Source organism: Triturus cristatus, chromosome 1_2 (assembly GCF_964204655.1).
Source record: "Triturus cristatus chromosome 1_2, aTriCri1.1, whole genome shotgun sequence".
In the NCBI taxonomy this organism is placed as follows: Eukaryota; Metazoa; Chordata; class Amphibia; order Caudata; family Salamandridae; genus Triturus; species Triturus cristatus.
In genome coordinates this window covers 326352814-326364199 of record NC_140580.1, presented here as the reverse complement: position 1 = coordinate 326364199, position 11386 = coordinate 326352814, and positions in this window count along the sequence as shown.

Genomic DNA, 11386 nt, shown 5'->3' with positions numbered 1-11386 from the left:
CTAGCCCTAACATAGCCTGCCCCAGAATGTTGCAGTGATCTATGTACAAGGGCTAACATTTTGAAGATAATTTTCTTCTTTATCGGCAACCAGTGGAGAGCACGGAGGTAAGGAGACATGTGTGTCCTTGGGGCAGGCTAAGTAGAATGTGGGTGGCCATGTTTTGGATCGCTTGAAGCTTATTAACAAGATAGTCCGGGAGTCCTAAGTATAGGGCATTTCCATAGTGCAATCTAGATGTTATGAGTGACTGGATGACCACCTTTCTTGCAGACAAGGAGAGATAGTGTAGATAATTTTTCAGAGTCAGAAAAAGCCCAAAGCATGATCCGACCACCAACGTGATATGTGGCTGGAATGATAAAGCATAATCAAATTCGATGTCCAGGTTTTTGACTATTCCTCTCTGAGGTTCAAGGGGTGGGGCATCCTTGGGACACAGCATCTGCCATTTCGGAGGATATGGGCCAAAGTATAAGATCTCTGTCTTTTCTGCATTTTAATTGATGTAAGGACATCCAGTGAAAGGCAGAAGAAAAGCAGGTTTTAATAGACATGCATGCAATGCGATCCCCTAGGTCCTCAGACCCTTGGACAACATGTGCTAGAGGGGTCAGGTACATATTAAACAAGGTTGGGGCTCAAGGCCAACCCCCGTAGCACTAGTACTATCAACTCAAATGCTTCTGAAGAGTATGGGATGTCCGATACTTCCTGCCGTCTGTCCTTCACAAAGGAAGCTATCAAATCCAGTGCCAATCTGCCTGTACCGATGGATTGGAGGTGAACTAGGAGCATTGACTGAAGGACCGCATTGAGGGCTACTGAATTATCTAACATAATCAAGACAGCCTTCCCCCAGCATCCAGGGTACCTCTAATATGTTCAGTGACTTCAACCAATGCAGTCTCAGTACTGAAGTTTGGCCAGAAGCCAGACTGGCTGGGATGGGGAAGCTCATTAGTTTCAAGATACAGAGACAGCTGCTGGTTAACAGCCTTTTCGAGTACATTGGAAAATGTTGGCAGTAGGGAGATTGGCCTGTAGTTGGATTGTTCCATGGGGTCTGCTGTGGGCTTTTTTAAGAGGAGCAAGATTTTGGCCTGCTTCCACGCCACAGGGATGATTTGCGAAGACAATCATGAATTCAACACCATATTGGCAATTGGATTGATGATAGCTGCACCCATTACTAATACGTTAGGTGGGCAGGCGTCAGCAGGCGATCCTGAGTTAAGGGCATGTAAAGCCGTCAAGGATTTAACCAAAGTAATGGGTTGAAAATGTACCCGTGAGGCCAAAGTGGGAGAGACTGAGCTGAAGTAAACTGTCTCCAGCTGACTCTCCTCCGCGTGGTTCCCTAGTGCTAAGCTGGCTTGAATAATTGTGATCTTGTCGTGAAAGTCAGCTGACAGTTGATCGCACCATTTTACAGTGGGAAGCACAGGCTTCAGGGCACATTAAGTTTTTGACTCCTCTGAAGATTTTGCTGCATTTAGTACCGGCCTCCTCTATCCTCACCTCAAAATAAACTTTTTTTGCTGCTCTAACCTCTGCATAGTATTTTTTTAGGGCTGCTTTGTAGATGACTTTGTTGGCGTTCGCAAACATTGTATGCCAATGTCTTTCTAAGGTTTTTCAATATTTCCTCATAGTCCTGAGATTCTCTTTAAGCCAATGATCAGAAGGAAGGAGTGCGTGCAGAGATTGGAGCTAATTTATTAAAGGTATTTCTAATCCAGCTATCTAGCAAGCTGGCATCTTCCTCCACTTGACCTGAGAGAGAGGGGTGGTACTCTCTTCCAGGGAGTGCATAAATTCCAAAGGTAGAATTTTAAGAAATGCCCTCGTCCCATATGTAAATTTATTTGGCCTGGGTTCGAGTTTAGTCAAGACAGGCCAAAAAAACTTAAGAGATGGTCTGACTAGACTAATTGGAACAATTCTTCAAAATGTAGACTAGTGCTAGAAAAGAATTGATCCAGCACATGACCTGCTTTATGTGTGGAGTTAAATACATATTGGGAAAGTTCCAATTATGACATTGTGTCTAACAATGAGGACGCCTCACTAGTACGTTCTTTGTCCTCTTGCAAATTAAGGTCTCCCAACACTATATAATGTGCAAACCTTAAGACCCGCTTAGCCAGCCCATTGCTCAAAGATTAGGAGCCTACGCTGCTTGGAGGAATGTTGATTAATACCCCAGACATGGATTGGTGGGTTGGTAATAGCAACCCAGGCCACTCAGTAAGTGAATATTATAACTGACGTGCCATGTTTGCAAACTATCACTTTAAAAAGAAATACTTCTCAATGCACCAATATAATCTGATCTACTAAGATGAAAAGCTTCTGCATTTTAATGAAATACACTATTTGAATTTTGAAGATACTTTATCGTATTTGTACACGTTTGTTGCAAATTGTGTTTAAAAATGATGGAGCAGGCCACCTTAGTACTTCCATCCTTTAACTTCAGTTAACCTACAAAAATAAATGCCTGCCCCTTTATTTAACATCTTTCTCAATGCGGAACCATCGAGAAAACAGCAATCCAGTGCTGCTGATGACCAGGGGGGCGCAGGTAAAGGTCAGGAGGGGCTGCAACTCCCACCTCCCCTGCCCACCCAGATGTACTTTGAGGATCATTAAATTAGAGAATACATTAAATAATTCAGGAATTATAAATCGTGTTTAAAATGGCACTGAACTCTTAAACTTATAGGTGCAACGAGAGAGTGTGACTACCATCTGCTTAAATCTCAGGTTAAATCAAACATGTAATTGTTTTCGGGACACTATATAAACTGCAAAGCTGTATATTCCCTCCTAAAAGTCTCAAAACGAAAGCCACATACATTAAAAACAAGTGGAAATCTAATCAATGTGTCCTTTTACAAAATGTCTTCCAAAAGCAAACTTGACACTCTCAAAAGTGATGAAAAGACACAGTTTTAAAGGAAGGCGCATGCTGCAGAAAGAACTTACAGAAACGGATTCTAAAACCTTCTCCCATTCATGTCCTGTGGTAGGAAACTATTAATAATTGGGGCAATAAGACAAGGTAAACTGCTGGTCAACAAGCAGTTGTGAATATGCATACAGGATGAGCCTCCAATGGGCTGAAGATTAATGAGGTGTTTTTATGCAAATCTCAGTAGACAGCAAGGCCAAGGGAGCAATATTAAGACCGATATTACTATATAAAAAAAGCAAAACTCCAGACTTGTGAATTTAAAGCAGAAGTACCTGTTTTGTGGATGGGAAACAAGCATGGCGGATATCCAGGCCGCCCTATTACAAGTTCCAAGTAAGTGTCAGGACAAATTTATAAAAATCTTGGTTCAACACGGAAAAAATTCCAATAGAACCAATTGCTCATGTGCAGTATTTTTATGCAGTGGCTTTTGTCTGAGACTTTCTCTCAGGTGAATAGAAAATAGTAACAGCCAACACGTGTTTCGCCCCCTTTACATGGCCATCCGGCCTGGGGCTTCCTCAGGGAGTATTAGAATCAAAACAGGACAGTAATTTGTCCCGAGTGGTCCGGTTTTCGATTCGTACTTCTAGTAAATCAAGGGCGAAATGCCCAGGATATGTCTGCCATGGCCGTCGGCATCACCCTATTACAAGTGCATTTTCGCCTATGGCTCTTCTAATAAGTGTGCGTGATATCCATCAGGTTCTGATGGAGTATCCTGTAAATCAAGCTGAAAATAAGAAGCTATGTCTGATTTTACTGTCTATACGATTGATTTCTGGGCAATTATCATTTATGTGAATATAATTTTTACGTATTTTGGAATTTGTGATTAATGTGTTTTTGAAGATCTTTGATGCTGTGGGAAAGACATAACGTGTTTTACGGTGCGAATTTGTGAAATGTTTAGCTTTGCCACACTAGGGTGAGAATCGTGATTTTAAAACAATTTATGAGCAGACATCAAAGGTACACCATGAAACTTTCGCAACTTTGTGAACGGCAAGAATCGAGAACATCGCAAAACAAAACGAGCAAGAAGAAGCCCTGCATACACCTATATTTTTGCCAAGAATAAATGTCATAGCTTCCAAGTGGTTTATCTCAATCTCTAGCGATTGGATGTGCTGATGTAGTCTAAGAATATGTGTTATCTATATCTCCTCTGGTGTCCATCTGCACATGTTTTTGTTTTGGTTTAGTTTCTGTTTGAATGTTTTTTGTGTTGATGTAGGCAACGGTACACTATCTATCTCTGTGTGTGTATTGCAGCATTGGCTCATCTCAAACAGACCACCATTTTCCCTACAGTGATTTGGAAATGAAAGGCAAGGTGGAGTGTCCTCACATTCAACTACTTTGCTGAGCAGATGGAGCTAGCACTTTCCACCTGACCCTGATAAAGAATATGTGGGCAGCAAAACAGTCAAGAAATTGTATGAAGGCGAGTAAGATCTGGGTAACTAAAGTCAAAATTTGTCAATGTCGTTTGGGATGCGGTAAAAAAAATCAGCGATTTCTACCAATAGTCAATGAAAATATTTTTTCTTTTTTGTGGCACTATTTCTGATTCACATCCTTCCACCACAACAGCACTAATATCAGGAGGAAGCAAAAGGTACACTCCGTGATCTGCCACCATTCATTACCATTCAGGGGTTGTAAGACAGGGGCACGCATGGCTAAACCATGCGTGCCTGTACTACACGGCCCCAACAATGAATGCGTCTAAGCAATGCGTTCCTTTACCACGAAAGCCTTTACCACGCAATTTTGTTGTAAAGACATGACTGGTAAAGGGATATGTGGTAAAGATCATACCCCAACCCCCCTGCCCTGAGTTCTAAAAACTCCCCCGCCCCGCCGAGACCTAAGCACTACCCGACCCGCCAAGCCCTAAACACTACCCCGACCCCCAAGCCCTAAACACTACCAAACTCCCCCTGAGCCCTAAAAACTACCCTGACCCTTCTGACCCAAAACACTACCCCAACCTCCCAAGCTCTAAACACTACCCTGACCCCCCTCTCATCCCTAAAGACTACCCCGACCCTCCCTGAGCCCTAAAAACTACCCGACCCTCAACCCCACCCTGAGCGTGGTTAACTCATATGAGTATGGTTGAGCTTGCGGGGAAATGGCACACGTGGCTCTGCCCATGTTGTAAAGGCCATTTCCCACCATTCAGTGCCATTGAGTACCATTGGAACCCACTGACTTGGTTAAGAATAAACATCTGAGGCTCTCTTCACAAAGGTAGGTTTGCATGTGTGGATTGCCTAAGGTATAGCTTTACATTTACACCTAGATTTAAATATCCTCATGGATGGAATTCACCATTTTCATTTGTATATTTACAGCAAGATGTAGGGATAAAAGTCTCTAACCCCTCAAATGAGGGATGGGGGTATGTGCAACTGGATTTATGAGTGTAAATTTAGTACTAGTAACGTTACACCTGTTTGTGGAATTCTCTGCCAATGTTAAAAAAATAATAATGACAATATAATGAGTTTAAATAATGTTTTATTTAGAGTGATATTTCATTTAATGTACGTTATATGCTTCTCTATGTGTTAGTGTTGGCCATTGATGGTGCATGACTACATTTCCCTTGACCCACCCATTTTCTAGTAATTATTCCCCCCCCTTTCCCATCACTTCACCTTGTCCCACACTTAGTAGTACATCCACACAGAATTGTGCAGAGATCTTCATACAGAAAAGATAGACAAGGCGTAGTTGTCCGGCCAGAGGCCTGTGATCTGCATTTTGGAGTATGCACAGCAGTGCTACCATCACACACTCCAAAAGAGCTTATGTGGATAGACCCCCTCTTACTCAGCACCAAGGTGCCCAAAAGGGTGAGTGAACACACATTTTACAACTACACCTTATGCTAGGTTGTGTGTTATGTGCCTCGGATGCACTACTGATCACAAGGTAATTTTAAGAATTATGTTCTACCAAACAAACTAACCAAACCCCCATAGGCATGAGGCAGATTTCAAACAATGCATTCTTACCCGGAACTTATTACCACTATTCCAAAGCATACACATCACAAGAACAACATTAAACTACTTTTTTGGAATGTCTCTTCCTGGGAAGTGATTGTGACCCCTAACATAGGGTCAAATCACGCCTCGAGCGAATCAGATCCCTTTCTCACAGGCTCCTCCTCCCTTTTGGTTAACAAACCCAGGTCGCTTTGGTCCAAAAAGGGGTTAAACTTAAAACCTCTAAAAGCCTCAATGTGGAAGGCTGCACTCGCCAGTGACTCGCCTTACTCCTTTCCGCTGAGCGGTGAGACAGCCCCCGACACCTCTGCTTCCCTAGAAGGCTCATTGTTTCCTGGTGTTTGAGGTCACCAAATCCTGTAAACACATTTGTGAGCTCGACAGATCACCCCCGGGCTCTTCCCCCAGACCGTGTGTTGATATTCTTTCTTAAGTGAACTTTCAGGTCTGACTCCTGTTTTGAAGATGTGTGGGCGATAACAAATGTGCAGACTGCTGTCTGCCACGTCCTATGCGGACAGCAGTAACAGAGATTAATAGGACTGGGCGCATTCTCTTTATTGTGCTGTCTATTTTTCCTTAAAACGCCCGATGGTTGTGCTTTTTGGCAGCTGTTCATAAGCTCGCAGTGCAACTTGGGTAAGCAGTCTACGGTAGAGCATTGTATAAACAGCAGTTAACCTTGCACAAAACCATTGCTAAATCTGTCAGATAGGTATATTGACACACTCTGAAAGGGGGGGGGGGGGCTCATGAGACCCTCAAGAAACAGAGGAATGTGGAAGCTACCTGCAAGGCCCTGGAATAGCAGAAGTTGTGATATGAAGCAATAGCGTGTTCCATGAGTCCACCTTTGATAACGCGCCCCAAGATGCTAAACACCTGTAGGCAATGTGGGATCAGAGAAGGTTTAAGGCAAGAGGAAAGTGAAGAAGTGCCCAGGGACCTCCCTTTCTTTCTCTGCTGGGCCATTGCTCAGGGGACCTTTCACTCTTTCACTCTTTTAACTCGCTCTGTGTCTCTATCTTAATATCTTTCCCTTTACCGCAATTTATGGTCCCTGCCTCGACACTCTACCTTTGCCACCTGACGCATCTCTTGCTTTGTCATTTTACTATCTCCCTCCCTGGCCTCAATACTCTTTCTAGGTCTCTCCCTACCAGTGGTTAATTTCTACAGTAACAAGTGCCAGGGCCCAAGATATTTCCCAGGAGTCCGCTGCCGTTTCATCACTTACTATCCCTGCCAGCGCAGACAACTACCAGTACCAACAACACCTACTTAGCATCACAGTCCAACATGTTTGGAAATTAGGACTACACCAGCTGCCCCAAAGCTGTCAGAATGGCCTGAGCACCCTGGTATTACTATTTTTGAAATTGTACATTGAATTGTTAAACACTTTTACGATGTATTTCTTTTAAAGAGACTGACTGCGCCACTGTGTGGCGAAGTGTCATGAACATGTGCCAGTGTTATGAAATAAGTGCAGGGGCTGAGCACTGCTTGATACTTCCATCTAATTTACTCTTCAACTCACCCCCTCTCCTGCTAACCTCTCTTTCTACCCCTCCTGACTCTACTTCACCTCACTATCTGTTTTGTTTCATCTCATTTCTCCTCACCCATCACTAAATCCTGATCCTTCTCCCCGCTTCAGTTGTCTACCTACCACTTTCTGACACTATGGGGCTCTCCAACTCTGTGGGCCTACCACTCTCTATCTCGGTTCTCTCTACATCATCTACCTCTCTCTGTCTCTCAAATACACATCTTTGTACCCTACCTCACTCTACCACTCACTCATGACCTGACTTCTCTCGATACCACGCTCTGAGTTTACATCTACATCTCTACCCCTCTCTCTCTTCCTCATCTTTTTTTCTACCACACCGGATCTCAACTCCTTGACTCTCTCTTCCATCTACTTCACCTCTCTCTCTACATCATCCCTCTCTCTCTCCTTACCTCTCCTCTTAATGGCTCTCTCATTTCATCTCCCTCAAATTTTTTCTCAACCCTCCCTCTACCTCACCATTCTTCCTCACCTCACCTCACCCCTCTCTCTTTCATTCTCAAACTCACATTCCACTCACTACCCTCATTGCTTTCAACAACACTTCTCTTTTTCCTTTCTCTCTTTTACTACCTTTCACCACCCAATCTCTCAATTGACCTCACAATGCGTTTGCTATTTCATGTCTCCACCTCTATTCTCTTTCTAGCGGTGTTCCGTAAACCTCACCTGTATTACAACCTTATCCCTTTCTTGCTACCTCTCTTTCACTACCCCTTCCATTTGTTCTATATTACCTTCTCTCTCTCTCTTGTTCTCATCACTCCTTATACCTCTTTCTCTATGTCAACTTTCATACCTCTTTCTTCATATATCTATCAACCTCATCTCTCTGTTGCTACTTCAAAAACTCTTTCTTTACCTCACTCTTTCTGCTTTTATATCCATCTCACCTCTCTTTGTCTATCTCACCTATGCCTCACTGCTTCATCTATTTTTTCCTTACAACTCATAACTCTTTCTACACTTCAACCCACTCTCTTTACTTTTCTCTACACTTCACTACTGTTTGCCTGGTCTCTCTTTATCCTTCTGTACATCACTTCATGTTGCCCCCTCTCTTCTTCACTACACTTTGTCTATCAGAAATCTCTCCATAATTCTCTTACCACTCTCCCTGTCTATCTCGACCTCTCTCTGCCTCTATCTTTCTTTAACTCATCTGTGTCTACTCACCTGTGTTTATTCCTTTGTCACTACCTCACACTTCTTTGCACACCCCTCCTCACTTCACATTTTCTTCTCCATATCTCTCGTGCTCACTCCCTCACTCTAAAACCCTATCTACAAGTGTACCTCTTTTTCTCTACCCACCTCCAAATCATTCGACTACTCTGAATCTTTGGTTCATGTTACCTTACCTTTTTCTCTGGACCTTACTTCCAGCTACATCACATACCTTTCAAATCCCCTCTATGTACCCTTCTCCCTCTTTTTCATGTGTGTCACTATGCCATTCTTTTTACCTCTCTGTCCTTCTCCTGTCTTTTACGCTATCCCATTTCTCTTATTCAGGAGAGCCTGAGCTCTCTGTCCAACCAGAGAAGTAGACACATAGAAAGATAAAAGGATGGATGCTGGACTTGGCCCTTTTTGCAGGGTCATCTCAGAAATGTTTGCCTTTCTCCTGTATTTTTTCTGACCTGTTGTTGGTGGTTTTATGACTCTGGGCACTTTACCACTGCTGATCAGTGCTAAACTGCATATGCTCTCTTTTGTAAATTGTGTTATGGATTAGTGTTTCCATGAATAGCTATTTGATTTACTTGTCAGACTCTAGTACAGTGCACTATGTGTGCCCAGGGCCTGTAAATCAAATGCTGCTGGTGTGCTTGCAGCACTGATTGTTCCACCCACAGAAGCAGCTTGTAAAATGTAACTCAGGCCTGCCATTGCAGAACCTATGTGCAGTCTGGGACTGCCATGTCGACTTGTTAAGTGAACACACTTGGCAGTCCCTAAACCTTCCCTTTACTACATATTAGTCACCCCTAAGGTAGGCCCAAGGTACCCCTATGGGCAGGGTATATTGTATGTGAAAGGTAGGACATGCCCTGATGTGTGTGGCATGTCCTGATAGTGAAATACTGGCAATTTCGTTTTTCACTATTGCAAGGCCATCTGTTCTCATAGGACAGAATGGGCAGTTTGATTATAACATCTCATAAACATAACTGACCATGGGAACAAGATAGAAAAGTAAAGTTTAGTATGCCTGAACTCAGAATGTTAAACTGCATCTTTTAGTGAGGGTGATTTTTACATTCTGTGTTTGAAAATACCACCTTTAGAAAGTAGGTATTTTCTTGCCTAACCATCCAGTGTGCCTCTGCTAGGTTTGTGTATTGCATGTCTGGCTTTTGGATGACATGGGCTGGAGAGGGGCAGCGGCTCCAGAAGTCTGATGAGTCAGGGCTGGGCTGAATAGGCCTGGTCTGCATTTGGAGTGGTGAGAGGAGTAGCACCTTCACCTGAATAGGGCTGTGTCTGCCTTCTACAATAACGGCTCTGCCCCCCTGTGGTGTGTCTGAAGCCAGGGCTCACACTGACAATGGAGGTTGTTGTGCACTTGCAAAGTGCCCCACAGAATTGGTTTTGGCTGGGTACAGACACTCTCTGCCTTCAGAGAACAAAGGTCTTTTGGCTATAAAAAGTGGGGCCCAGACCCCAGAACTTTAGATCACTTCTGGGAAATCAAAAGGAACTTTCGCCAAGGAGATGAGCCAGATAAGCTGGGGAGGAATACTGCCCCTGTGCTTTTTGATGTCTGCGGTTGGCTTCCAGTGGCTGATTGCTGCCAAGGAAAGGAGAAAAAGGACTTTGCTGTTTGCTTTGTCACCTGTTTGAAGAAAAGATCTCAAAGGGCTTGAAACTGAGCTTTGCTCCTTTTCTGAAGTCTTAGGGACACAAAGACTTCATTCCTTGTGTCTCTCTGCATCAGTAACTGCTGTTTCAGCTGCTACAGAAGGAAATTGCAACACCGACACAGGGCGAGCGACACCGTAAACTGCACCAAAGCCGTGGGTACAGCTTGCATGATGCACCATCCCGACTTGCACCGTCAGCCCGACGCCTGCTGAAGCCGTGCCGCATCGACTCCAAAGCCGTCATCAAGGCCGCTGCCTGCACCGGTGCCGAGGACACCGCTCGTGATGTCCGTGACGCACCATCCTGACTAGCACCACAGCCTGACTTCATCGATGCTGGTGCTTCATCAACGCGAAGCCAATCCTTGACGTGGGTGACTCCCGAATGCATCGGCATCGCACAGTCGTAAGAAACTGCCGCCTCGCCACCATCCGTGACGTCACCTCCCTGACACAGTAAGGAACCGATGTCTCACCTCCCCTGCGCTGCAGTAAGGAACAGAGGCATCACCTCTCCTGGGGTCGTAAGGAACCGACACTGCAGGTGCCAATGAAGCATCACCTCCCCGATAACGTACACCGTCTTTGCTTTCATCAATTCCAAGGTACTGTTATTTGTGGGTCTGCTTGACTCCAGGCCCGACGCCGCACACCTCACGGTCAGCGCCGTTCTTTGGGATTTTCATCTGTCACAACGTCATGATAACTCAAGGTGGAGTTATTTGTTGCTAGAACCTTTATTTGAGTGAATAACCTATTTTTAAGGATATTTTAGATACTGTAGTGTGGATTTTTGTCGTTTGGTCTTGTATTGGTTTAGATAAAGATTACTTATTTTTCTAAACTGGTGTGGTGTCCATTTGTAGTGTTTTCACTGTATTACTCTATGTGTTCACAAATGCTTTACACAGTGCCTCTGAGATAAGCCTGTCTGCTCGTG